Here is a 26235-nt window from a genome sequence, read left to right as displayed (position 1 = left end):
TGACAAACTCAAGACGGTTATACCTGAGAAGGTAACTGACTGTCTTCACCAGAATTTGTCTGGAAGGGAGAAAGGAGGGTCCTTCACTTCTCATGCTATATGCTATGCTATAACTATGTTATGTCCCTAGCCTTCCTCAAATCTCTACTAGTTTGCTGGTATCTTTAGTTGGCAGGGGGAAACTGAGGCTCAGACAAGTGAAGTCCGTTTGCAGCGTTGGTAAGCAGTGGAGCTGAGGTCACACTCATGTCCACTCAACTTCTCAGGTCTTTCTCGGCCACTAGGGCTGCAAATTTACCTGCCATTAGGAGCCAGCTCGGTGAGCATCAGTAAGCATTCACATCACATGGCTGTGTATGAGAGAGCAGTCATTCTGGGCAACCAACAGGCCCATTTGCTGGGGACTTCTCCTGCTTTTAGCATATGTCCCAGAAAACTACTCACTTGTGGGCAAATGGGGATGGGTAGGCTCCTAGAATGAGGCGAAGTGGAGAACGCCAGCGCTACTGAAGCATTCCCCATTAAATCCACCTGTGCCCAGGTGCAGTTCTGCGATCTCAGACCTAGGGATGGGAGACGTGGAGTTCCCTCCAGCCAACAGGAGCCCAGGGCTGTCATCGCAGAACTTCTTATATTGGGGATCAGAAGATAAGGTCATATGGTGATGAGTGATGGATATCAGGGTGTATTATTGAGGGGCACTGTTGGTTTTTCTGTAATGCCTCTCTGTCCATGGATTGCAGGATTCTACGTGGCATAGGCTGGTTCTTACCCGCCGGCCTAAATTAGGTTCTGAGGTTTCTGGAGAGTGGTAACATCTACCCAACAAAGGTCATGCATAATCCAATAATAATAAACTATACAGTGCCTTACATGCTCTAGAGGCAATGGCCCATTACATATGGATGCCGGAAAGGAGGCTCGAGGAAGGCTATCAATAAACTCGAAGCATATGGTCACTTGGGAATATGGCACTGAGGTTAAGACTGTGTTCTCATCAGAGCTGCTCTTTATCACTTCTTATGTCACTGCAGACATCAGTCTACTGGAGAGCTGTCTCCAACTTTCTAACCATTCCCAATGTCCTCATTTGGTGATACTGAACTCTTCTCTGGCAACGGGGGGAACCATCTGGACTTTGACCACTATTCATTCACTTCCTTGGCTCCTTCATGGGAAGATGGGTCTGGTTCTAGATATGTCCTGGCTCTCCATCAGCTCTGGGGTGTTGTGGACATGTGGCAAAGAACCCTTCCACAGTACCTTCCATGAAGCACACACTGCCCTCTCGGTATGGCCTCCTTTGGGAGGCCATCCTGCAAAGCTCTCCCCAAAACTTCCAGGGAGCTCCTTGCTGGCAGTACACTATTTGGCTTGTCAGAAAACACCATTTCATTCTCCAATCACAGACAGTGTACTTCTCATTAAAGTGCAAAGATGTTCATTTTTATACTGTCTTCAAATCCATACACTTCCAAATACCCGATTAATGATTATTGGTAAATATAACATGGCCTTTGAAAAAAACCCAAAACTACTGAGCAAATACATAGAAGACATATCATGGAAACCTTGCAAAAACAAAAGTAAATCCTGGATACTGTTATTTCAGTCCTAGCAGAGACCTTGAAGACAGGGACTCCTTTTTCTTTTCTTATTTTTTCTTTTTCTTTTTTGCCAGAGAGCAAAATATCTGAAACCTCAGCCTCTCAGCCTCTTTGTCTTAATGTAATAATGTCACACATTTTCAGAGAGAATCAATACCTTCTGCTTAGAATGGGCCAAAATAAAGCAATGTACTTACTTGAAAGAGGAATGAGTGTTTTATAGATAGCAGGCAGGTGTCACAGGCAGTCCTTTCTAGCTTAAGCTACTCTCTGCAGGATGTACTCTGAAAATACAGAAAAAAATTGCTATTGCTTTTTTATTTGACACAAACAGGCAGGCTGCTAAATACACACAGCAAACAGAAAACGGTAATTCTTTTAAAATCTGGTGAATAAATTAGAAAAAAAAGATAAACATGTAAGTACACAGAAATGTGTTCATTCGTACATACTTCATTTAGAAGCTAAGGGTTTTGCTCACTTCAACTTTTTTTTTTTTTTAAGGAGACATTTAACCATACATAGCAATTATACATATAAACAGCAGGTGTTGAGAAGTCACATAAAGGTTTACAGGATGTCATCTCACTCCTGAATGTCTGCCAAGCATATCCTAAGTCTGAGTCTACCCAAGGTGTGATAGGGTGTTAGCATTTCAAAGGGCCTCAGGGTTCATCTGGTGCACCACCCCCATTTCAGGACAGGAAACAGGCCCACTCAGCGGAAGGTGCTTGGCACAGACCACTCAGCTGGCTGGGACAGAGCTCCTGAGAGCCACAGGAGCACCGTTCCCCTGCAATCATGCTCCCATGCCAGTATTCATTCATTCATTCATTCTCAAGTACTGACTCAGTACTTTCTATGGACCAAGTTCTGTCCTAGGCTCTGTGGGTTAAGAGAAAAAGCTCTCAGTTTCTGTTCCAGAGAGGGGAGACTAAATCCAATAAGTACTATCTCAGAATGGTCCTGTTGCAATGGTGGCTGGAGACATGGGGAGGCAGTGAGGGAGCAAGCCACCAGTCTACTGGGGGAGCACATTCCAGGCAGAAGGGGCAGCGAGGACCCCGAGACACAGAAAGCACAGGAGGGCTGGTGGCACAGCTGCAGGGGATGCACGGGGACACGGAAGTGGCCAAGCCCATGGCATTGGAAGAGCCAATTGATGGGACACTGATGATGCACAGAACTCTGGGGAATATCTACTTAAAAGGTGGGCAGGAAAGGAGGAGATTGGGAAGAAACAGGAGAAAAAGGCAGGAGAAAAACTGGAGGGAGCTGTCTCCCCAGAGGCCAGCAGGTGGGCGAGCTGCAGGCTCTGGCTGTCAGAACTGAAAGTGAATACTTGCGACACAGGGAGGAGGGGTGGGTGAAGCCAGAGAGAAGTAAAGGCTGCTATATGCCCAGTTGTGAGAAAGGAATGTGCAAGCCTGACTAGGGCAAAACACCGCAGAGTTTGGAGGGTTCCCTGGCTGCAGGCTCTGCATACTGGAAATGCAGTTTCCACCTGGACGTTTCACTGCTGGCGAGATCTAATGCAAACACATGATCCTTAAAGCTGATCCTCCCACCAAATTTGGCGAGATTTAAGATAGGTCTAAATTCAATTAAACGTATAAGGAAAGCAGAAGGCCTTAATCATAAGTAAGGTTAAATGCTGGCCTTAGAATCCAAGCCCTGGTTTTACAAGCTGGTCTTTAATGAGCATGTACAAAATAAATGACTTAAATAAAGGAGTCAACAGGCATTCAATAGCAAATGATAATTCCTGGCAATGCAAACAGTTCCAAAAGTAATCACTAAATTACTTAGGAGTCCAACAATGATGAGAGTATTTGTGATTCCTTTAAGATAAAACTACTGGATACATTTAAATTACTGGAGACAATGGGACACCTGGGTGACTCAGTGGTTGAGCATGTGCCTTCAGCTCAGGTCCTGATCCCAGGGTCCTGGGATCGAGTCTTGTATCAGGTTCCCTGTGGAGTGCCTGCTTCTCCCTCTGCCTATGTCTCTGCCTTTCTCTGTCTCTCATGAATAAATAAATAAAATCTTTAAATAATTATTGGAGATATTAAAAAATCTTTTTAAAGTCCCATGCTATGTAAATCTATTAAAACAAAACTACTTCCATGCAACAATCCACTGTGTATTCTGAAAAGGCTTAGCAGGAGGAAAAAAATGATAGTACTATTTACTACATTTATTACAGATAACAAGTTACACCACATAGTGAAACTGAAGGTCAATATAAGATACGGAACAGATTTGTGGCCCACACCAACTCGTAGTAGACATTAGCAGTAGTGGATGCGGTGTAAGATGAGTGGCAATTAGAGAGTTCTGGGTTGGAGACTGGGTGCTACTATCTCTCTTCTGAAGCTCTCCCTCCCTACCTTTTCTTAAGAACTGGTTACCCCTCCTCGGTATCACTAAATGCCTCTGTTCTCCTTGTGCCCCGTATTATTATTATTTCACTCTCTTTTCTCTTCAAAAGGGCCACTTCTTACAGAGAAGGCTGTGCCATCTATCTTTCTCTCACTCAGGCTTAGCACAGAACCTAGCACATGGTAGATGCACATAACTACAGGATAAAATAACGAAAAAAAAAAAAAAAGAAATACACTTAGATAAAAGACCCAATGTCTCTTCAAATATTTTTCCAACCCAGGCAATATTTTGGAGGGTCATTCCTGAGATAGTAATCAATTGCTAATGACAGATGCCCCTCAGGTCCTTTGGTATCATAGATGCCCAAGTATCCAGCCAGAAAGCCACCTACACGTATTATACTGCAACCTTTACATCCAAGAGCATGTAGTGCACAATGCTCCTTCTTTTCTACAATTATTTTCAGGCTATGTTCAGCCCAGTTGCTTTGTGGTGCATCATATTCTACATGGAATGACTTTTTTTTTTTAAACTGATGACCATCTTTCCTGCTGTGATTATGAGCCCCCAAGAGAAAAAATTAGAAAGTATCACTTAATGTTTTAATTTAAAAAATTATACATTTTATATTTTAGTTCACGCTAACGGACCTAATTTTGATTGGTTAGGAATGCCATTCCCTCATCGGTAAAGAGCTACAGAATTACAAGGGGGGAGAGAACAAAATTTTAAAGTGTCTCAGAAATTTATTTTTACTGTCTTATCTCTGAAACACATAAAGATTTCCCTGAATGTCGTTAAGAGAGAGAGAGAGAGAGAGCGCTGTAATTCATCCGAGGATAAAAGTACAGATTCTGTTTCTTTGCAAAAAGATAAATAACATTCTATTTAGCACTATCTGAAAAATGCCCATTTAGTATATGTTGAAAGGCCCTTTGGGCTATCATAGCACATTACACAACATCCACACAGATTTATATTTACATCACATTTTTAAGGAGTTCCTTCTAGACGCAGCAAGTCTTTTAGGATCCAGCCCTTGAAAGTCAACGTCACTTAGAAGTATTTCCCGCAGCTTCCTATGACACACAGCCTAATGGAGCTGTGCTCACAAAAGGTGGTTTACAATGTTTACAGAGGAGGAGAGCAACAATTTACTCTTAAGGCAGCCCTACTTCTTGGAAATTCTGTAAGACCAAGGCAATTTAGGAAGTATTTCAGGAGATTAAGAGGAGGAGAGGAAGAGACAGTCATGGGAATGCATCAATTCCTTCCTCCCCCAACGAGCAGCCAAGCCTGAGTGTCAGGTGCAGGTTATTTTCCAAGCCTGGAGGCAGGAAGCATTGTCAGGGGCAGAATGGACGGCAGAAGAGGGAGAGCGGGGTTGGGGGGCATGGAGAGCGAGATGGGGGGGCATGGAGAGCAAGATCACCGGAACGAATGGTGCCTCCTCTGCCTGGGCCACGCAACCTTCTGAAGTCTGAAGCAGGTGCGGCTGGTGTCAGCGGGAGGCCAAACAGGAAGGAAGTGCTCTCAGGAGAGGGACCCTTCTCACATTCAACCCATCACACGTGCTACCTTAAAACCAAACTGCTGCAGACTGCCCAGAGTCATAGAGACCCTGCATCACAGTGAGCAACTAGCAAACTTTGTTATTACAGATGAGGCTCTATCATGATAAATGGCAGCCTTTCACAGTATTCTTTATTTTTCTTAAAACTGTGACTTGAGAAACATATTACATTGGATGACTTATTACACCCTAGGATAGGCCAGGGACGGGGACTCTGAGTTGGGGTGGGGGAGCGAAGCACAGTTCATATTCTGAAGTTTTCCTCTGCCAAAGAATATACGGAACCCCATCAGCCAGCTTATAGCTCCAAATCAAAGCAGTGATTTTAACCAAACAGTTAAATGGCAAGGTTTGGCTTCTCAGGAGCAGGGAAATAATTCCTGACAGCCTCAGAGAGCAGCAGGGCTCTCCACTGATAGCAGACGCATGGTGGCAGCCAGCCAGCCGTGTGACTGGTGAGTCAATACACAAGTTTCTGTGGTCTCCACAGTCTGACACGGTAAGGATATTAATTTTTAAGTTTGAGGACAAAATGACACCAAGGGGTTCTCCTGGTATAAAACCACCCTATGGCAAAGGTACACTGAGAAACAGAAAGTCACAATGCGCTTGTCTGGGTTTCTTTCAGCTCAGCCTTGGCCATTTAGATGTCCCCCCCCCCCACCCCCACCCCAGAACATACCATCTTTATTACAGAATTTAAGATTACTTATGGTTTGATCTGGAAAATAATCCAGGCCATCGTTAATGGAATCAGACCTCAGTCAAAGCGGGAAGAACCCCACCTTTTCCGCGATTTCATTTCAACTCCGAAAGCACCGTCTCTGTAAAACAAAGCCCCGAGTGACAAATTCTCTCTCTTTGTAACGGCTGAATACACACCTAGGCATATTTTGGGCAGAATGGGATATGCTAATATTCTCCATGTTAAAAAGGCTTAATGAAAACTACAAAAGGTGAAACAAAGGAAATCGTCCAAAATGAAGGCTGCACACATCTGCGAAGAAACAATAGCACATTACTTCTGCTAAGACCCTGCGCCGACACCAGGAGAATCGCTGCCCTGTCCTAATTAAAGTGTGTCTCACCGAACTCTCCTTGATTGCTCATTATTCATGAGTCCGGACTCCATGCAAACAAAGTCAACCGGCTGCTGAAACGCACCTCCAAAGACACAAATTGATGCAACATCGGACTTTCCAAAACAGAGGAGAACCAATAAGCATCATTCCCCACTACATGCACTCTTGAATCCAGGTAAAAACAATATTCCTTCATGACCAGGGTAGCTGTTTAGCAGCCGAGCCTTCTCCAGGAGAATATATTATAGTCCGGGGACGCTGGAGTACGCGTGATATTAACAAAAGCGAGATGAAATTAAACAGATGACATGATGAACACGCTTCAATTCATGCATGGCCCTGTTTTTCCTGCGAGAGAAAGCCTCAAAGTAGTTACCATGAACTGAAACTTCTTCACTGTCCCCGGCAGCCGGCAGCCAGTGCCCCCGATGCGCTACAACAAAGGCAGACACCTTCTCCCGGGTGCCCTGCTCCTTCCTTCCCGTTACCAGCTAAGCACCTCCACCGTTGCAAGAACACCGAAGAGTATCTCTGTATCTATGTCTCCAATGCAGCATAAAGAGTGCTGTGGAAACCTATCAAACTGGCGAGCAGCAGTGCTAGCAACCAATGAGGAGAGGCTCATGCAGAATCCAGCACATGCTCTCTGAGGCGCAGGCTGTCACCAGCGCTTAGCAGGCTGCTAATCTAATTATAGCTAGTTTGCTAGCACAGAGCTCTTGGAGCGAAGCACAGGAGCAAATTAAATTTTAATAAATTAAACCCCACAGACAAAAATCACCTTGATTTCCTGTCATTTTGGAGATTAATGCATCACCTTATGAACTATAACTGATTTTTAAAAGTGCATTCTTGTTTTTTCTCCAGTGTAGAGAAACAAGGAGTGGTTCAATCAATGTACAGTACTACCAGCTTACTTAAACTTAACAGATGCCAGCACTGAGAAATAATAAAATCGATACTAGCCAGATATTAAAATCTGAGTGCTGTAAGATTATGAGCCTCACTTTATTTACCCTGGTTAGCAATTTGCCACTCATTTGTCCTAAAGTGCTAATTAATCAATCAATATCACTGGAAATACTGCGCACATTTCCATCCATAGTGGAAAAGGGCTAACGAAGGGGTCAAAAGTCATAATCTTGACTATGGTGATAATTCCAAGCTACAAGAGATGGAAAAAGGGTATCAGAGGTTATTATAAAAGCAAAAATTAAATAAATTTGCCCAACTCACAATGTAATGGTAAAATTAGTTCTAGAAGCCAATTCCTGTGAGAGGTGTTTTGATGCACAGGCAAAAGGCACGCATCTAACTGTCAGACTGGCTGGGTTTAAGTTCTGGATCTGCTATTTCCTACCTTTGTGACTCAGCAAGTGACTGGATTTCTCTGTGTCTCCGAGGCAATAATAGGAGACACCTTGCAGGATTATTGTCAATGATCTATTAGCACTTAGCACGGGGCCTGGCACACAGTGAGTTCCAATCAAGCAATTATTAATAGCAGCAATCTTCTTGCTACATCGTATTGTCTACCTTCTTTTCCAGCATCATACTACTTTAAAAAATTATCTAAATACTTCTCCACCATTGGGTTTTGTCAGAAAAATCATTTAGAATTAACAGTGACAAGCTAATGGCAGACTTGAATAATCACAGAGAATCATTATTGGTATTCACTCTAGTAATAAAAATAATTATACCCCCTTTTTGTCTACATAATTCTTACAGTTTCAATTGACTCTACATAAACCAATTTTAAAAGGTATTTTCAGGAAATTATAGGCATATAATAGTATTTCATTAATGATTTGCAATATCGATTATGATATACATTTTAAAAATGTTTTCTATTGAATAAATTGGGGAAAGTTGATACTGAGAAGTTTGATAAACTGTAAAATGACAGATTTAAGAGAAGTCAGCTAGTCAAAGACAATTTTTCATACCTATAGACTGTTTATATATTTGTTCTCCCTTAGAGTCATTTCTCTCTTCTTGGTATGTTTTACAAAATTAACAATCCCGGGGTGATATTAATCAGATCTGTTAATATCTTAAGCTTTCCTTCAGTAATTCCCAGAAATTGGTATGTTTTGCCAGTCAAGTTCTAATCCAATGATACTATGCAAACCTCTCATTTCTGTAGTTTTGTTTTGCTCTGATTTTCATTTGAAAACCTTCATAGAAAGCGGACGTTCTCAAAAGGCATTATGATTTGCTCCGAGGAACCAAATATCCCCAGAGATTAATCAGTAGCCATGGAAAAGGAATCATGCCTAAGGATCATTTTTCATCCTCTAGTCTTTGTGTCCCACAACCTGTTTGGGAAATAAGCTACAGAAAGGGAAGGCATGGCCCATAAACTTCAACAGAGAGCACAGAAACTCAGGATGCATAAGCTCAAGAGTGGAGAAGTATGGAGAAATGTACACAGAGACAAAAACTCTGGGAAAATATGATGGAGACAAGCCCGCTAAAAAGAATGATTGCTGGGTGCGCTACCCGGAAGCATCGACCATTGAATTATCAAAGTGCAATCAGTATCATCAGGAGCTAAATCTCCAGGAGGAATTGGCTTCAGTGATTTGGCCTAAGGCACAGCTCCCCAGAGGCTGCCAGGATACAGACTAGTAACACTTCCAGGCATTTATCTAGGAAACATCGAACAGCTCTGCCTTCCCCTTCATTTAACAGGCTGCTAGCTCAAAAAAGGCACTTTAAAAGCCGTTTGATTAATTTCTCTCATGCCTGTTTTGTATAAGAATTAAACAGACCCTTTCAAAGAAACAGAAGCCACAGTCCTTTCTTTGGTCTTATCTTTCAACATGTTTGGAACTAATATTTGTTTGAAACTGAGTAACAGTTAATTGGTAATCTGCCACTCTGCCAGGTGAGCCTACAGATTCTTTTGACCTCAGGAAGGAGCACTTTTTGTCTTTGACCTTTTGTCAACTCATCCTTGATTCTGAAAAAACATTCATTCCCTCAATGAACACTTTGTGGCACCTACTGTGTGCAAAGACATTGCTGGACGTTGAGAATAGTGCAGGGAGAGAGCCAGAGTGTTCTGATTCCTAATGGAGCTTCCAAGCTAATGAGGTAGATCAACATTAAGTGATTCATTAACAAATAAGTAATTACGATGGGGTAGAATGTAGAATGCTGTGAAGTGGGGGTGGACTGCCTGGTCCGTGGCTGAAGGTTTCTGGCTGGAGCGTGGGTGAGGGCCAAGAGTGTGTGAAGGTCCTGGAGAGGCTGTTGGGGCCCGAGGACAAAGCAAGGACACGCAGACACAGCTGCAAACAGCATACACCAAAGGGGAAGGGATTTTGGTCCAACCCCTCTGAAAATCTGAATGCTGATTCCTCTTCAGTTCTTTCCAAAATTAACAGGTTCCCACAATCTTCCAAGTCAAAACCTTCACATACCCTTCCTTGTACAAAGAACAAAAATGTATGCATTTCACATTTGCTACACTGGCAAGGAAGACAGTCACTCACCAGAGACACCGTTTACCTCCGGGAATGGATTTCCTCAAGTTCTGCTTTGATTCTCTAAGCTTCGAGAACAAGGAGAGAAGGAGAAAGCCTATGTGTCAAGAATTTCCATGTAGAGTTTTGTCAAAGTTTTCTTTCCTTGGTACAGAAACCAGGGTTCACATACTAAAAATTATTCCCTTTAAGCCTATGGCTTCTAGATAACTTTAGACTGATCAGAAGTGTCTCAGTTTTGGTTGGTTGTCAAACTCCCAACTTGCTGAAAAGGGATCCAGGAGGGCTGTTTCTGCTCTGAAGAACAGGATCAGTGTGTAGGGTGGGCTGCTCAAAAGCTGGACCTCCAGGACCTATGATTCTTCTATTTGGGGAGCCCCAGCCCAGCTCTATTCCCCACCACACTGCCAGGGGAAAGAGCAAGGACCAGCAGTCGAGCCACAGTCCAGGACGTGCCACGGATCCCAACTCTTGTAGAGTATGGGTTAGCAAGTGTCAGAACAGCCAGCCTGAGATGGTGTGGCCCTGACCAGTAGTATTTCCATTATGGGATTTCAAGCCACCAACTGACATGAAGTGAAGTCACTGTACATGGAATTGGGCAGAGATGCTAACAATCAGCTCCCCTCAGATCATGCAAGGAGTGGCTTTAGAATACCACCTACTCCCAACTCCAAGGAAAAGAAAAGCATGCCCAGGTTGTGAGAGTCTCTTCTGGCTACAAGGGGTAGGCCAACTGGTGGAACAGCATAGGAGTAGGTAGGAGGTATAGTGCTCCTTCTTTCTCTGTTCATAACACCTAAACACTGGCTCTTCATCCATTCCTTCCCTCCTTTCTCTTCCCCCCTCCTTCTTTCTCCTTCTTTCTTTTCTCCTCTTCTCCTCTCCTCTCCTCTCTTTTCTTTTCCCTTTCCCCTTCCCCTTTCCTTCCTTCCTTCCTTCCTTCCTTCCTTCCTTCCTTCCTTCCTTCCTTCCTTCCTTCCTTCCTTCCTTCCTTCCTCAGAATGCAGTATACACGGTGCTCAATGCAGGTGTAAGGGTGACAGGATGGGAAAGACGAAATGGGGTTGCTGGAAGTTACCCCAGCTGCTTCCAAGGCCACTTTTAGCTCTCAGGCCCCTCTTCATTCAGACACTTACCATGCTGCCCTGTTTACCATGAAGTGACCGCCCCCCCGCATTAATAGGACCTCAAAAGTTCCTTTACACATCAGTGCAGGACACCGTTCTTGGGAGTCAGTTCTTGGGGCTGCCTGGGAAGCTGTCTGCTGAAAAAGATAATTATGTGTGGATGATCATCTTGCCAGGCCTCATAGAGCAGACTGCATGAGTCTTCTCAGGAGGCAGGGGCTCGGTTTACAATTCAGTTGTGTCTTGTAGTGTCTTCTCAAAGCCTTGCCTATGCCATCGCCTTTTTCTTTTTCTTTTAATGATTCATATTTTATAGTATCGAGGAGGAGAGACAGAAGGATAGAAACAATGAGACAGCTGAGGAGTTATGAATTTGAGGGGTGGCTGGCTCGGGAGAGACTGTCACGGAGGCTTGCTCTGAATGGCCAGCAGCTGCTAGCACAGTGAAGATCCAGCGCAGCCTGAACACCTTGGTTGAGGGACTTCACAGGACCCACAGGTATGTTTCTGGACAGCACAAGTCAGGGGTCCTTGACCACAGTGTTTGGACAGGTCATTTCCCAGGGGTCCCCTTTCCCCATTTCCTCAGGCCACTTTCCTGCTGTAGCCCCCTATGATAAACCTATGAAACCCTAGAGGCTCTCAGCCTGTCTTACAGTTTGCCACCCTATTCAATCCATGGACCACTGAAGTTAGGACTTTGGATTTTAAAATGGCTTAATCATATGTCAATATTGCACTGGGATTAGCCCCATTATGCCATTTAACCAGGAATGTACCTGGCTTCTTAGGCCTAGAAGGCAAGAAATCACTTGATAAAAGAAGCAAACAAAGAATTTCTTAGGTATGGGACTGTCAAAAAAGTCTATAGAGACAAAATTCGTATCTATGTCCCATACCCTCTGTATCCTTCTCTAACACCTAGCACCCTGACCAAAAAGTACCAAGTGCCTACAAACTTAGCAGACTGCATCAGTCCGCTCAGCCCCCACACTCCTCAAGTCTTAAAACTAACCAGCCAGTCCCTCATCCTCCTATAGGAAAACACAAAGCTGGACTCCTGTTCCCACTTAGTTAACTTTGCAGAAGAAGTACACAAGACTCCTGCCCTGGAGGTGAGCTCTCCAACTTGTTAAAAGAATGGTAACCTCAACATTCAGCATAAGGTGGATCAAATTAAGGACACACAGAGGGACTTCTGTGCAGGTCGACAGGGTTAAGGAGAGAGCTAGGATAGTGCAAAAGGGACTCCCCTGCCCCCCCAAACCCAAGAAACTAAATGATTAGGGTAACATAAGGAAGTTTTGAAATTTTGATGCAAAAAGCACAGTTACATGAACATAGCTTAAGAAAAACTTCATTAAGAGTGTTTTATATCTCAGGATTCTAACTCACAAACAATATTCTTAGGAAAGCATCATTTTGATTCACCTATTTTCTAGAGCAGCCCAGTTTTACCCAAATGACTGTTTCTTAATTATAAAGTCAAATAGTCAATTAGAGGGAATTTTAAAAGTCTCTCATTGCACACAACTTTAAGCACTGCATAATAAAAGAACTTCTATATTCTCCAGAAATCAAAACTCCTTTTTTTTTTCATTTATTTTTTTTCCTTTCTTTCATTTATACTTACATACATCTACAAGTCAAACATGGGTTTATTCAGCTGATGAGATAAAATGTACAAGGACATTTCTATACATGGCTAAGTACATATTGGTATCAGAACCCACATGTCCAAATGGCATTGGACAACAGAGAGCCCTGCATGAATGGGCATTCAGGAATTAAAAATTAACATCACTAAGAAACTCTTGGGGCACATGGGTGGCTCAGTGGTTGAGCATCTGCCTTTGGCTCAGGTCTTGATCCCAGGGTCCTGGGATCGAGTACCATATCGGGCTCCAAACAGGGAGCCTGCTTCTCCCTCTGCCTATGTCTCTGCCTCTCTCTTTCATGAATAAATAAATAAAATCTTTAAAAAAAGGAACTTTCTTTAACAACAACAAAGTGGTGGATTAAGACATCAGCGATTTAAACCTTAACAGGAATGATTTTAAGTAACCAATAACACTAATCCTCGGCATTCTGACTTGCAGCTTTTAAGACATGGAAGTTAAGAACAAAGAAGAGAGGGTTATTTCAGAATCTAAAACACTATGGCAACATTGCTTCAATAGTTCAAGAAATGTATACTAAGCCCCTATTATGTGATCATGGATTGAGAATATATCCTCTCCTTCGATAGAATTTACAGGTGAGAGAAGCAGTAGGCACCTGGGAGTTTTGCTTCCTGGGGGGTGGGGAGGGTGGGGTGTGGAATTCAGGAAGGAGAGCCACAAACTAAGACTTGCTCAGGGACTCCAGACTCATTTTGTTTCTATTTTGTTCCTTTTCTCATGAAAACTATGTTTGTTCTTATACTCAAAAAATTAGTTACCCCATGGGTGTAATAATTAAATATTACTAATCTTATATATCATACATTATATATAATGATAAATAATATAAATAAAGCACACATAACATACACGTTATATAAATGATCTTTTTATAATATACTAAACTATGAATTAATTTCTAATAATTATCCTGAGCTTATTACCTTCCCTTCTGTTTTCAAAGCATACCATGTTTTATGGACCTTGACAGGCATCTTCTAAGATGTGAAAGTGTTTACCTTATCAATAATCTCCGTTCTACTGGAAAGGCTCCAGATTGGATTCTTTCTCTACTGACCATGGATAATTCCTATAACTTTAAATTCCAATAAATGGATTAACATCCTAAATTGTAGCTTTGTCTTCTAAGTGGAATGCATAAACATTTCAGATTTCAGTTAAATGACATTTCCTATAATTATAAATAGTTCTGTATAGCATCAGCACCGGTGCTTGAGCGTATCTCTACAATTATTGTCCAAAATCAAGGCGTATCCTCTTGCATGAGTAATGCATGCTGCTATTTTAAGCAAAAGCTTCATGGAAGAACTTCAACTATGCATGGTATGAATGCTCATAATTATGTTTTAATGTACTAACTTTGAAAGATTACTTTCATCCAAACAAATATGAAACTACAAAATATAATTTGTTATGAAATTCATCTGGAGTCTTTCTGAAACTTTCGAAATCAGTAGAAGCCAAAGGATAGGAGTCCTGAGAAGGGTCATTTCAAAATTTTGGACATTATAACCTCCTGAATGATGCTCTTTGGGAGAAATTATGTTGCTAGAACATCATCATGTACTTCTCACCTCCTATCCCATTATGTTTTATCCCAATCTAGCTACTTCCAGCTGGTAACCTTGGGTAAATTACTTTTTTCCATGCTTGAATTTTCTCATCAGTAACATGAGGATGATGAAATTATGTGGATTAAATGAGTTAATATATACAGAAAGCATTTAGAGAGTACCTAGCATTTTGTAAACATTATCTAAGTTCTCCACACTTGGGTGACTGCAAAATTAAACATCCAGGCTAGATGGCATTAATAGTATTAGAAAAACAGACCCTCTCCTAGAAAAAGAAGTGTATAACATTAATATATAATCATCATGCCCTGAGCACAACCCACATGGGAAATGTTACACTGTTAAGAGGTTGTTAATAACATCTAGAAATTCTGGGACTTAAATAAACATGGCTTTTTTTGGGGGGGAAGTGCAATTTGGGAAAGCATATTGAAAACTTTACAAATGTATACACCTTTACCCATAGCCATCCACTATGGGAAAATCATTCTAAGGATTATGAGCAAAAATAAATTAGAAATAATTGAGGATATATACAAAAAATACCAAAAATTATGGTATTTGTCATATCACAGTATCCCTTATAGAGCAAAAAAAAAAAAAAAAAGAAAGAGAGAAAATCATATTCAACAACAGCCAATGGGTTACATAAATTATGGTGTATAAATAAGATGAATGGAACATTATACAGTTATTCAAAAGTGATATTTTAGAAGGCTATTTATTAAATGAGACTATCAGCTAAATATTAAGTGAGAGTCCTAAATCAACATATATTATGATTCCATTTTTGTTAAAATTACCTCTCTGTGTACGTACATATATATGTCTGAATACATACAGAGAAAAAGTCTAGGAGCAAATACCACAATGTGAATCGTTTTTATCTCTGCATGGTTGGCTTGTCTGAATTTTTAAACTTTTCTATTGTGCTATTACTAACATGGAACATAAATTATTTATTTAAACTTTGTGTTTTTCCCCACTCCCACCCAAGGAAAAGAAAAACCTGAGGTGGCAAGTTTTTAATGACTATAGCCGCTCCAATGTCTCAGGCTTGGAGATTCTTGCTGCCCCATGTCCTGGTCAAAAGATCTAGCCTACAGCCAATCTTCATGGTGCAACTTAGCTTTGCTCACCAGCAGGTAAGTAACTGGCTAGTAAGTAGTAGCCCCAGCAAAAAAGGATTTTGATGAGCTAACTGCTCCCAGCCATAAGTCAAACCATTAGAGTGGGAATCAAAAGTTCAGACTGGACTGTCAGTCACTTTGCTGATTAGACATCAGAGCAAGCCTCTGCTGGCCCCGGTGTAAGCCCTCATTGCCAAGTGCAGCTTAACTATTCCTTGCCTTAGTTATTTGGATAATTCTCTCCTTTTGCCTAAAAGCATTCTTACACACTTGGAAGACATGGCCAAGTTCAAATGCCTGGAAAGAAGCCAGTAAGTTTAAGTGATGAAGGAAATGGAAAATAATTTCTCTGGATATAAAGTTAGGAACATTAGCATGCTTCAAGATTGATTGCGGACCGTGGCAGGTTTCTGAAGCCTCATGGATTGTTACTACAGTAGGAAGTGAGTTTAAAATACAGTAAAGCAAAACAATCACCTTTCAGTATCTGCCTCTACAGACTTTTTTTACATTCACAATTGAAAAAAATCTTGTGAACCCTGGCACAATATCATTAATAGATAATGGTTGGAAGGTTTTGTCAGAAAGGTGTTTCCATTTATATGTGTATATTTTAAAGGTAATTTTATTATATCTAGGGACCAATTTTTAAGTGCCACAATAGAAATTAGTGTGCAAGTGGGAATTACTTAAAAGAAATTTGCTTTGAAGTAACCTGAGCTCTACTCCATCTATACTGTTAGGTATGTAATTACCTGTAAAGCCAAGACTTTTTTTTCCTATTGAAAATAATCACTCTCCCCACCCCATCCCACCCAGTTTCTTTTTTGAATGTTAAGTTTTTCATACCAGGTGACTCATTTCTGAATCTGGATTCCCTATATTTCTCCTGTTCCTATTTCCACATGTAAACATTCTTTTTCATGGTTTCTTTTAGAGCAAAGAAACAATTTTGCATTATGTAAACCTGTTATAGGCAATGACAATAATTATGGGACCTTCATTTAACTAGTGTTCTTTTGGAGCATTTACTGCTCAGTGATTTTATTTTTACTTATTTTTTAAATTTATTTATTCCTGAGAGAGACAGAGAGAGGGGCAGAGACATACACAGAGAGAGAAGCAGGCTCGCTGTGGAGACCCCAATGCAGAACCCTGGGAACATGCCCTGAGCTGAAGGCAGATGCTCGACCACTGAGCCACCCAGGTGTCCCCTGCTCAGTGATTTAAGGGGAGAAATAATGTGTCCTTCAAGAATGAGGAAGAGGTTATTCGAAGAAAAAAAATTCTCTGAAAATAGGAACATTTAACTAGAGAAGCAAGAAAATATGTGTTATTTTATTTAAGGTTCTATCTTGGGTTATCACTTCATGCTTTATGGACACAATAAGGAACAAAGTTAGTCCACCAAACATTACTGAGACAGTTTGTAAATCTCTAGTGATATCTGAAAATCATTTCTGTGGATGTGGGTTCTCTCTGCAGGGAATGTTCTCTAAGTATGGTGCCAGTGTATCAGAGGGAACAAGCACAGGAAAAGATAAGCTTCACTGCATATTATTTTTATCATCTGTATGTTATTAACTTTGAAACCAGAAGCAGTTTGAAGGACATTAATTCACCTTTAGGAAACTTTCTTGGGCTTTTCTTTTGCTTTATTTTCAAAGTCAGATTACAAGCTAATTTACATTTCAAGTATTCGATTAGATTCCTCTTGAATTGACTGCTCATGATCTTTGCCAAATCAGTGCTCCCATTCAGGGAAAAGCTATTTTAGTTCTACTGCAGGCAGGTCTACTAATGAAGAGGAGAGTTTAGATTCTTCTTACATGGAATAGCACATGATAAATGTTTTTTTTATCATAACATAAGTCTGAGTCAAGCCTACACAAGTGGCCTGTGTACTAAATTATAGAGAAGGCTTTTAAATTAACATCACAGAAATGTTCTGTAATAGTAATAAATGGCATAAAGTGCCTAACAGGCTGGAGGAAAAGCACTAGAGGAACCCAGAGGGCGGCAACAGAAACTGCCCACTTGATACTCTTTGATGGTATTTGGCACATTTTATAGACTAAAGAAGCATTTGCAGTTTTAATCATCTTCTTTCAAAAGCATAATCTTTACATTTGTTTTTAGTGTTGTTTAAGAACAAATACAATTTGAATATGTGATGTGAGTCAAGGCCAGGCTTTAAAAAGATAGTACCCCATGTTCCATTATCTTGAAAATGAGTTGGGGGTGCAGGGGGTGGTTCTTAGTTAATTTCATTTTGCCTACAATGACCACAGCTTATCCACACAAAAGAGCAGATCCTGGGTTTTGGATGAAGTAATTAGAAATTCCTAAAGGTCCTGATTCTCCATCAGTAGTGATGGGTGGTCCACTAGTTGAAAATCAATATTCCTACTCTTCCTGATGCTCCAGGTGAGTCAGGGCCCTGCAAAGGTGGGCCAGAGCACTTGCCTCAAACCCAAGCTAGGATAGGACAAGGGAGGAAGGGCAGAGAAAGAAGATCTTTTTTTATTTGTAATTACATACTTTTCTTAAAATTTCATCATTTTCAGCAAATGGAACTTAAACAGAAATTCTCCTATTATGTTTTTCTTTTGGAAAAACGTAATCTCTGTTCTCCCAAAAGATGCCCAAAATGTTAATGCTGGGTGTTAATGCTGTGTGTTAATGCTTTTGGATAGGATGTATTTTACAGGGAAAAAAATACTCCACTGATAACCAAGAAAGAGCAGTACTAAAGTACTGTCATTTCAAACACTGGTTGGACTCAGTTGTGTGAAATTAATTGGAATTTCAATTAACCTATCTTCCTTTTTGATATACTAGTTTTGGGCTGTTCTATAGTCTATGTTCACTCAGGCCTTCATACATATTGCTTTTCAGCATTATTCTCGGACTTAAATTGCAATGAAATGGAATATATTACACCAAATTTTTCATATCTGAATAAACCGAAGTAATCCAACTGCAAAACAAATTCCACCTGCAAAATTCCATGTCAGAGTCAAGTATTAGTGAGGTTTTACATTTTGTGGAAATGTGTCCCACTGTGAGGAATCTGCATGCTGGGTCATCTGTGCTTCCACTGATAAGAAAGCATCCTCCTCCTAGAAAAGGACCATAATCTATTCCATAAAGACAATGAAATTCCAACATTGTGGCATTAATAAGAATCAACTGCTAGATCAATGAACCAGAAGAGTCTAGAAATAGATCCACAAATGACAAAGGAACTCCGACAGTTCAATGGAGAATGAAGAGTATTTTCAATAAATGATGATAGAACAGCTGAATATTCATTGACCCCCTACCTCACACCAAAATGATCAACTTGAAACAGATAACAGACCTACAAATTAAAGTCTAAACTGTGAAGTTTCTAGAAAAAACAGACGAGAATATTTTTGCAAACTTAAAGCAGGTAAAAATTCCCTAGAGTCAAGAAAACACTGTTAAAAAGTTGACAAATTGTTTTTTAAAAAAATTAAAAACCTCTGCCTATCAAATGACACTGTCAGAAAAATGAAAAGGCAAATACTACATGGGAGAAAATATACCTAATACATATGTCTGAAAAGAACTTTTAGACAGAAAAAATAAAGAACGACAAATCAATAACAGAAAGACTAACAAACCAACTTCTTAAAAAGGGAAAAGAACTTGAATAGCACTTCGCAAAAGAAGATATATAAAAGACGTATAAGCATGTCAGGAGGGACTCATCATTAGTTGTGAAGGAGATCCAAATTTAAACCCAATAATACACTAGTTCACAGCCACTCAAATCACTAAACATAAAAAGATGATACCTAATGTTGGCAGAGATGTGGAATAACTGGAACTTCCACATACTGCTAATGGGAAGGTCTGAAGTCAGTCAAACGTTTGGCCTATGACCCAGCAACTCCACTCAGAGGTATTATCCAAGGCACAGGAAAGCCCACGTCCACAAAAAAAACTTGTTCAGTGATGTCCGTAGTAATTTTATTCAAAATGCCAAACTGGAAACAAGCCAAATATCCATTAGCAGAAGATTGGAGAAAAAAACAACTGCACTAGATACACACAATGGGATACTACTCAGCAATAAAAGAAACCAGCTCCTGAAACAACACTATGGACAAATCTCAAAGACATGCTATCAAATGAAAGGCATCAGCACAAAGGGTATTTACTGTGATTCCATTTATATATACTTAAAAACAGATAAAATAATTTATGATGATAGCAGAATAATGATTTTGTCTGGGGAAATTGTAAAATGGCAAGAGAGAATTTGTTTGGGTGATGGAAATGGTCTACATTTTTATTAGGGTGGTTCTAAGAGAGTATTTGTTTGCTAGACCTTCCTTATCAAACTGTACACTTAAGATTTGTAATTCTTACCTCAAAAGAAATCCCATAGTTTTTAAAAGAAATTACCAACACAGTTGGCATTACAAAGTTTTCAAGGTTTTGTTGCTGATTTGACATCTTCCTAAAACTATTTTTATTTTAAATTCTTCTGTACTTGCCAACCCCGTATTTATGTGTAGTATGCCATGTTTATATATAAAGAAGAAACAATGACTTGGTCCCACATAATTCATGTCAGTTATAGTTTACTCATTTGAATGTCATGTTGCACCTTTATGTTTAGATTACTCTATCAGGACCTGAGAATTTTTTTTCTATTTATAGGCCCCAGGAAAGCTTATTTGCAACAGTTAACCAGTTAGCACCCATTTAAAACACCTTTCTTGTAAGTTATTTTCACCTTTTCTGCTTTTACCTGACCATTTTTTCTCTTTTGTCTCGTTTGTAATAAAGCAGTTTTCTGGAAGAAATGAAAACACATCTTACAGGAAAATACTATATCCATTTACCTTTCTTTTGACTTGTATGTCACAGAAATGAACTCACAGTTAAGCATCTCGAGGTCATAGGAGGCTTTTAGACAGTGCTGGGCTTGAGGATCTATGCTATTCCTTACTAGTTACATGGACTTAGGTAAAATGATTGAACTTCCTTAAGACTCAGTTTCTTCTTAAATAAAAACAGTTGTATGGATAACTATTGCACAACTTTGAGAGGGGACAGGAGAGAAGGAAAGGTGGGAGCTGGCTCCCTGAAACTAATAAGGGGGTGGACGGTCTGTAGAAAATTTTAAAAAATAGCCCAGCCCCATGCAGACAATTCCAAAATGTATCAGTGATAAACTGCCTGTCCCCAGGGACAATGCAAAAGAAATGAAAGCAGCGTAGTCTGCCCACCTGCAAGGGTGAAGGGAGGAGCAGGAGAACACAGGATGGGTTGAGTCTTCTATTCACTTCTGGTCTAGGAACAGCTAACCTTCACTGAATATTTTCTCTGTGCCTGGCCCCATGAGGAAACACATTAGTCACTTCCTCCTTGCCACAGTTCTATGAAGCAGGTACTAACTACTGTCACCGTTCTGTAGTCGGGTCTGTCACCTGGAGGCTGCCAGCAGGTACTTGTCGAATCAGGGGCATGCTGGCCATGACCCTGACACGCACTCTTGCCACCGTGAAGCCACACTACAGCTTCTGAGCTTCAGAGCCTTCTCGGGGTGACTGGGAGGGGAGGGGAGGGAGATGGAGCAGAAAAGGTGGGGGTCTCTCAATGGAAGAGAGTCATCTTGGAGAATTTGGATCCTCAGACCTGATTCACAACAGCACAAGAAATAACCATTTAGAAGGCAAGAGCATCTGGTTATATTCCTTAGGAAAATAAACTAGTCTCACTTCCCAGGATCCAAGAAATGGGGATGAGCAAGCAGTCTTGCCAAAATTACTGCAGGTAGCTGACTCAACGTACCGTGTGTGTGTGTGTGTGTGTGTGTGTGTGTGTGTGTGTGCATATCCAGCTCGCCAGCAGCACCTGACCTGTGCCAGCATCATGTGCCCTAGCAGCCCTGGCCTGATTTCCCCAGGGCTGCTGACCTCCCCGAGGAGGGCAGGCACCCACTGCAGGGCCCAGCAGAGGAGAGCAGAGCCCTTCAGGCAGCCCTTAACCGGCTGAGTGTGCTTCATGGCAGTGAACTCGCCCCTCGGCTCTAGTGTGCATGTGGCTGTCAATCAAGCACTAATTAGATTTTGCCACATTGAACGCAACCCCTCTGTTGCCCTCATTTGCCAGGCCTGGATGCGTAAGAAAGGCAGAGCATTCCCACTGAAAACACAAGACTTCTTTGCTTTGAGCTTTGTGTCCTGCCTTGGCCCTCAAAGCACAAGACAGCCACGGAGAGAACGTTCTCTCGGGGTCCAGGCTGTATGACAATACCCTGCCATTATGCCAGTGATGGGGATGGAAAGGGCACGGGGAGAGAGGGGATCTGTCCTTATCATATTGGAACACATGCTAACAACCCAAAGCCTATGGAAAATAGAAGAGCAGTTCAAAGAAATTACGCTTTAGTATGAAAATGTAATTAACCTACCAGAAAAGCACTGAAATCTTCACAGACGCACGCGCACACAGAAGCCTATGCAAACTAAGCACTCGTTTGATTTTAGTAAAACCAATTCGGCCTTCACCTGAGGCTATACATATGTCAAACTGGGTGGCTTATAAGGGAGACCTCTGGAGACGTGTGAATTATGCCTTCACAAAGATTTTAATTTTAAATGTTATCGAGCCCTGTGAAAATGCAACCTAATACTTAGGTTATATAGAAATGCCAATGTTCCCTTTCAGTGTGACCTGAAATGCTTTATATTTTACATTTCCACACATTATGCTTAAGTTAAATACATTCTGATGACCCGTGGAAATCGAAGTGCTATCAGAAAACCAAATAATGCTGAATTTTTATTTATTTTAAACCACTGGAACTCTTTTCTCGAGGGACTCTTCCTGACACCTTTAAAAAGCCAGAGATATCAATGATTCCAAAATTATGTTATGACTGAAAATTTTTAGTCTTAAAAAAAGTTATGTATTTTAGACCACAGTTGGCAAACGTTTTGGTCAAGCGCCAGATAGTGAGTATTTTAGGCTCTGCAAGCCATGCAGTCTCTGTCATGACTTCTCAACTCTGTCACTGGAGCATGGAACAGTCACAGTCAACACATGAACGGATGGTCGTGGCTGTGTTCCAACAACACTGTATTTATAAAACCTGACAGTGGGCTGGTTTGGTCCATGGGACATCATTTGTCAACCTCTGACCTAGACTAGACTAAAAACAACGTGGGAATCTGTGTTGTGTATATATATATATATATATATGAAACGGATACTTCAGAGCAAAAAAGAAAAAAGATCTCTAAATAAGCAATTCTTTGTATCCAAGTGGATAATGTTAGATGTGGCAAATGTTTCTAGAGTTTCTGGAAGTTGCTAATCTTTATCAAGAAGCAGAAGACTTGAGGGTGTTTATCCTTTCTTGCACACAAGAAACACATTAGCAGGTGTTAATGCTGAGCACAGCTGGAAACTGAGCCACGTCCCATGCGTGACTCAAGATGGCTAGAGAAAGTGTTCTTACAAGGGAAGGAATGGATTCATTTGGCCAGGAATGGATCTCCACAGGCCCAAAGCACTTAAAAAAAAAAAAAAAAAAAAAAGGTCACCACTGCTACTTAAGAGCACAATTGATTCGCTCAACTTGAAAAGGGCACTTGAAAATGCTGTGCACACATAACAGTAAGGGAGTGGGGGAAAAGCATGATATATTTTTCTCAAATGATGCAAAAGAATTTTTGCTTTCACAGGTTGAAGGAAAATTAATTGAAATGTAATCTTTAGATCAGGAATGGTAACTATTTAAATGTCAAAAGGGAATACAACCTGAAATGAGAAAAAAAAAAAAAGATGCCATACAGGGGTAGGAGAAGGCTGAGCCTGTGCAAATGAAGTCAGAGGTGTACAGTCAGGTCTGAGCAAATGCTCAAGGCAGGTAGAAAGGACAGGTGTGCTGGACTTTTAACACATATATCAGGATGCGTACATCCAAGACACTGTTTGGCCTCACTGCTCACTGTCCTGGGTGACAGCATGCTATCCTCATTCCAGAAGGTCAACCAGATGAAACTCAAACTCTCAAGGTTTCTGCTCGAGCTCTTTCTGGAGCACGAGAGGGTATGAATAACGATCTCAGTTCCCAAAGATTTTATATCACCACCTGTGTGTCTCATTTTTAAAAAGGTACTACTGTGACAATGTAGCAATTCGATACTAGATTAAATAGCCCATCTGATAATATGATGGAAAATGAAGAAAGGAAAAAGAGAAGAGAAAGTACTATATAGTAATTGTTAATTTGTAAGATTTAGGAATAAATAGGTAACTTGCCTGAAAAAGAAATTTATGAACTAAAGAGATTACTTATATAAAAACGGATGTGTCCATAGGAAGGGGTCTTTTGCTTGTGAGGGGCACAGCTCTCCCCACTCCCACCAACTCCAATGAGGCTTGAGCTATATACACCAGTGCTGGGGCTCTCAGTAAATGCAGATTACACAGTGGTCCAGAGCCTACTCTCACCTCCTCTCAACTGCCCTCTTTGGAGACTCCATCTTCCCTATCCCCTAAAGTCCCAGAAGGTACCCTCCTATTTTTGCCTATCAGTTTAGCTATCTAACTGGAGAAATATAGCAAAGCAGAAGTGCCTGGGTGGCTCAGTTGGTTAAGCATCCAACTCAGTTTTGGCCCAGGTCCTGATCTCAGGGTCATGCAATCAAGTCCCATATCAGGCTCTGCACTGAAGGAAAGATCCTCTTTCCTTCTCCCTCTGCCCCTCCCCACTTGTGCTTGCTCCTTCCCTCTCTCTCAAATAAATAAATAAATAAATAAATAAATAAATAAATAATTTTTTAAAAAATTTAAAAAGTAAACTATACAGCAAACTATGGGACTTCTTGCAAACCCCATCTTGAAAGCCACACTGACTGCTTATCGATTCTTTGGGAATGAAGTTGAGGTCTAGGATGAGATACATGAATGCTTCACTTACTCTTGTTCAGCTGGAGTTGGAAGGAGGCCCTAGGCTTACACATCTATTTGCCCTTAGGAAGAAAAGATCTGCCCCTAGACCTGCTAGAACCTTCCCAGCAGGAGGTGGCAACAGGGATTTCATACCCAGCTTCACTTCCCTACCCACCAGAGTCCAACATATAGTACCATATGTTGAAACCAAACTGAAAATGTTAAGAGTGAGTTGAAGTGCTGGAGAAGAATAGAGAAACATTTTACCATTGAGATAAAACAACTGAAAATATTTCATCAGAGCACCAACATTCGGCCTCCAATTTTTTGCTTGCCTTTCTATGGTGACTGTCTTAGGGTCCTCATGGCCTTAGGTCCCATATATGTGCTAACTACTTCCCCATGTATATGTTCAGTCCATCTTCTCTCTGGAACTCCAGACGGGTACACCCAGTGGCAATTCAGCGCCTTCCTTTGTATATCGTCAGGAGCTTAATCTTTTTTTTTTTTTTCAAAGAGTTTATTTATTTATTCATGAGAGACACACAGAGAGAGGCAGAGACAGAGGGAGAAGCAGGCTCCTCACAGGGAGCCCGATGAAGGACTCGATACCCAGACCTGGGATCATGCCCTGAGCTAAAGGCAGACGCCCAACCACTGAGCTACCCAGGCGTTCCAGGAGCTTAATCTTAAGGGGCCTCCCGAACCCCCTCCTGATCCTATGCCCACCCTGAACTTCTCAATCATTGGCAGCATCTTCCTTCTAGGTGTCTTGGCCAGAAACTCTGGAGTCATCCTTCATGCTCCTTTCTCTATCATACTATGCATCCAAGATGTTATTAAATCCCATACACTCAATTTCAGGATATTTCCAGAACCTGACCTTTCCTTACTACTCACCACCCTCAACCTCCATACAGCTGGACCTTGGCCCAAGATGCCAAACCTGTGCTCTGAATTACTGTGTCTTACTGGTCTCAACCAGTCTCACACAGCAGCCTGGGAGACCCTGTTAAAATGAAGGTCACCCTTCTGTCCCTGCCCCTCTAATGACTTTCCATTGCCTTCAGGGCAATAGCCCAAATCCTAACAGCCCAACAGCCCACTCTACTCTCTGACCTCACTTCTGATAGCTTGGGACTCCCCCTTCATCCCATAAATGCTGCCCTCCTGGTTGCTTCCTCTGCCCAGTGCCCTTTCCCACAGAAAGCTGTACTGGCTGGCTCATACTCTCCCAGGTACAGGCTTGACCAGTTCTCTGTTGCTGTGTAACAAATTACTATGAACTCTGTGGCTTAAAACAGCCCCAGTTAACATCTCACAGTATCTGTCAAGGCCCAAGTGTAGCTTACCTCCATCCTTGGTTCCAGGTCTCATAAGGCTGCCACCACGGTGTCCTCTGGACAACTTTCCTTGAGAAGCTTGGGGTTCTCCTTTGAGTTCCTGTGGCTGTTGGCAAAATTCAGTCCCTGGGGCTGCAGGACTGAGGTCCCAGGTTTCCTGCTGGCTGCAGGCTGGGGCCACTCTCATCCACCAGGGGCTACGTGCCCTTCTCACAGCCAGCAGGAGACTCTCTAACCCCAGTCTACAGAGATGTGGTCTTAGATAACATCATCTAATAGCTCCAGCAGG

The 26235-nt window shown here is 41.4% G+C and overlaps 1 protein-coding gene across 9 annotated transcripts in view; it reads right to left on the bottom strand.

The window, feature by feature from the left end:
- FAM110B (family with sequence similarity 110 member B) overlaps positions 1-26235 on the bottom strand; it is a 143312-nt gene that overhangs the window by 62327 nt on the left and 54750 nt on the right. For 4 of the 9 annotated variants that reach the window (XM_038579355.1, XM_038579356.1, XM_038579358.1 and 1 more), the window contains 2 exons: positions 25956-26052; positions 1805-1891 (listed from right to left, as the gene is read on the bottom strand). The gene's annotated coding sequence lies outside the window, so the exon portion shown is untranslated. Of the gene's footprint in view, positions 1-1804; positions 1892-7026; positions 7240-25955; positions 26053-26235 lie in introns of those variants that run through there. The other 5 variants (XM_038579359.1, XM_038579353.1, XM_038579360.1 and 2 more) reach the window with 2 other exon arrangements.

Source organism: Canis lupus, chromosome 29, assembly GCF_011100685.1.
Source record: "Canis lupus familiaris isolate Mischka breed German Shepherd chromosome 29, alternate assembly UU_Cfam_GSD_1.0, whole genome shotgun sequence".
Lineage (NCBI taxonomy): Eukaryota > Metazoa > Chordata > Mammalia > Carnivora > Canidae > Canis > Canis lupus.
This window is presented reverse-complemented; position numbering and strand designations above follow the sequence as displayed.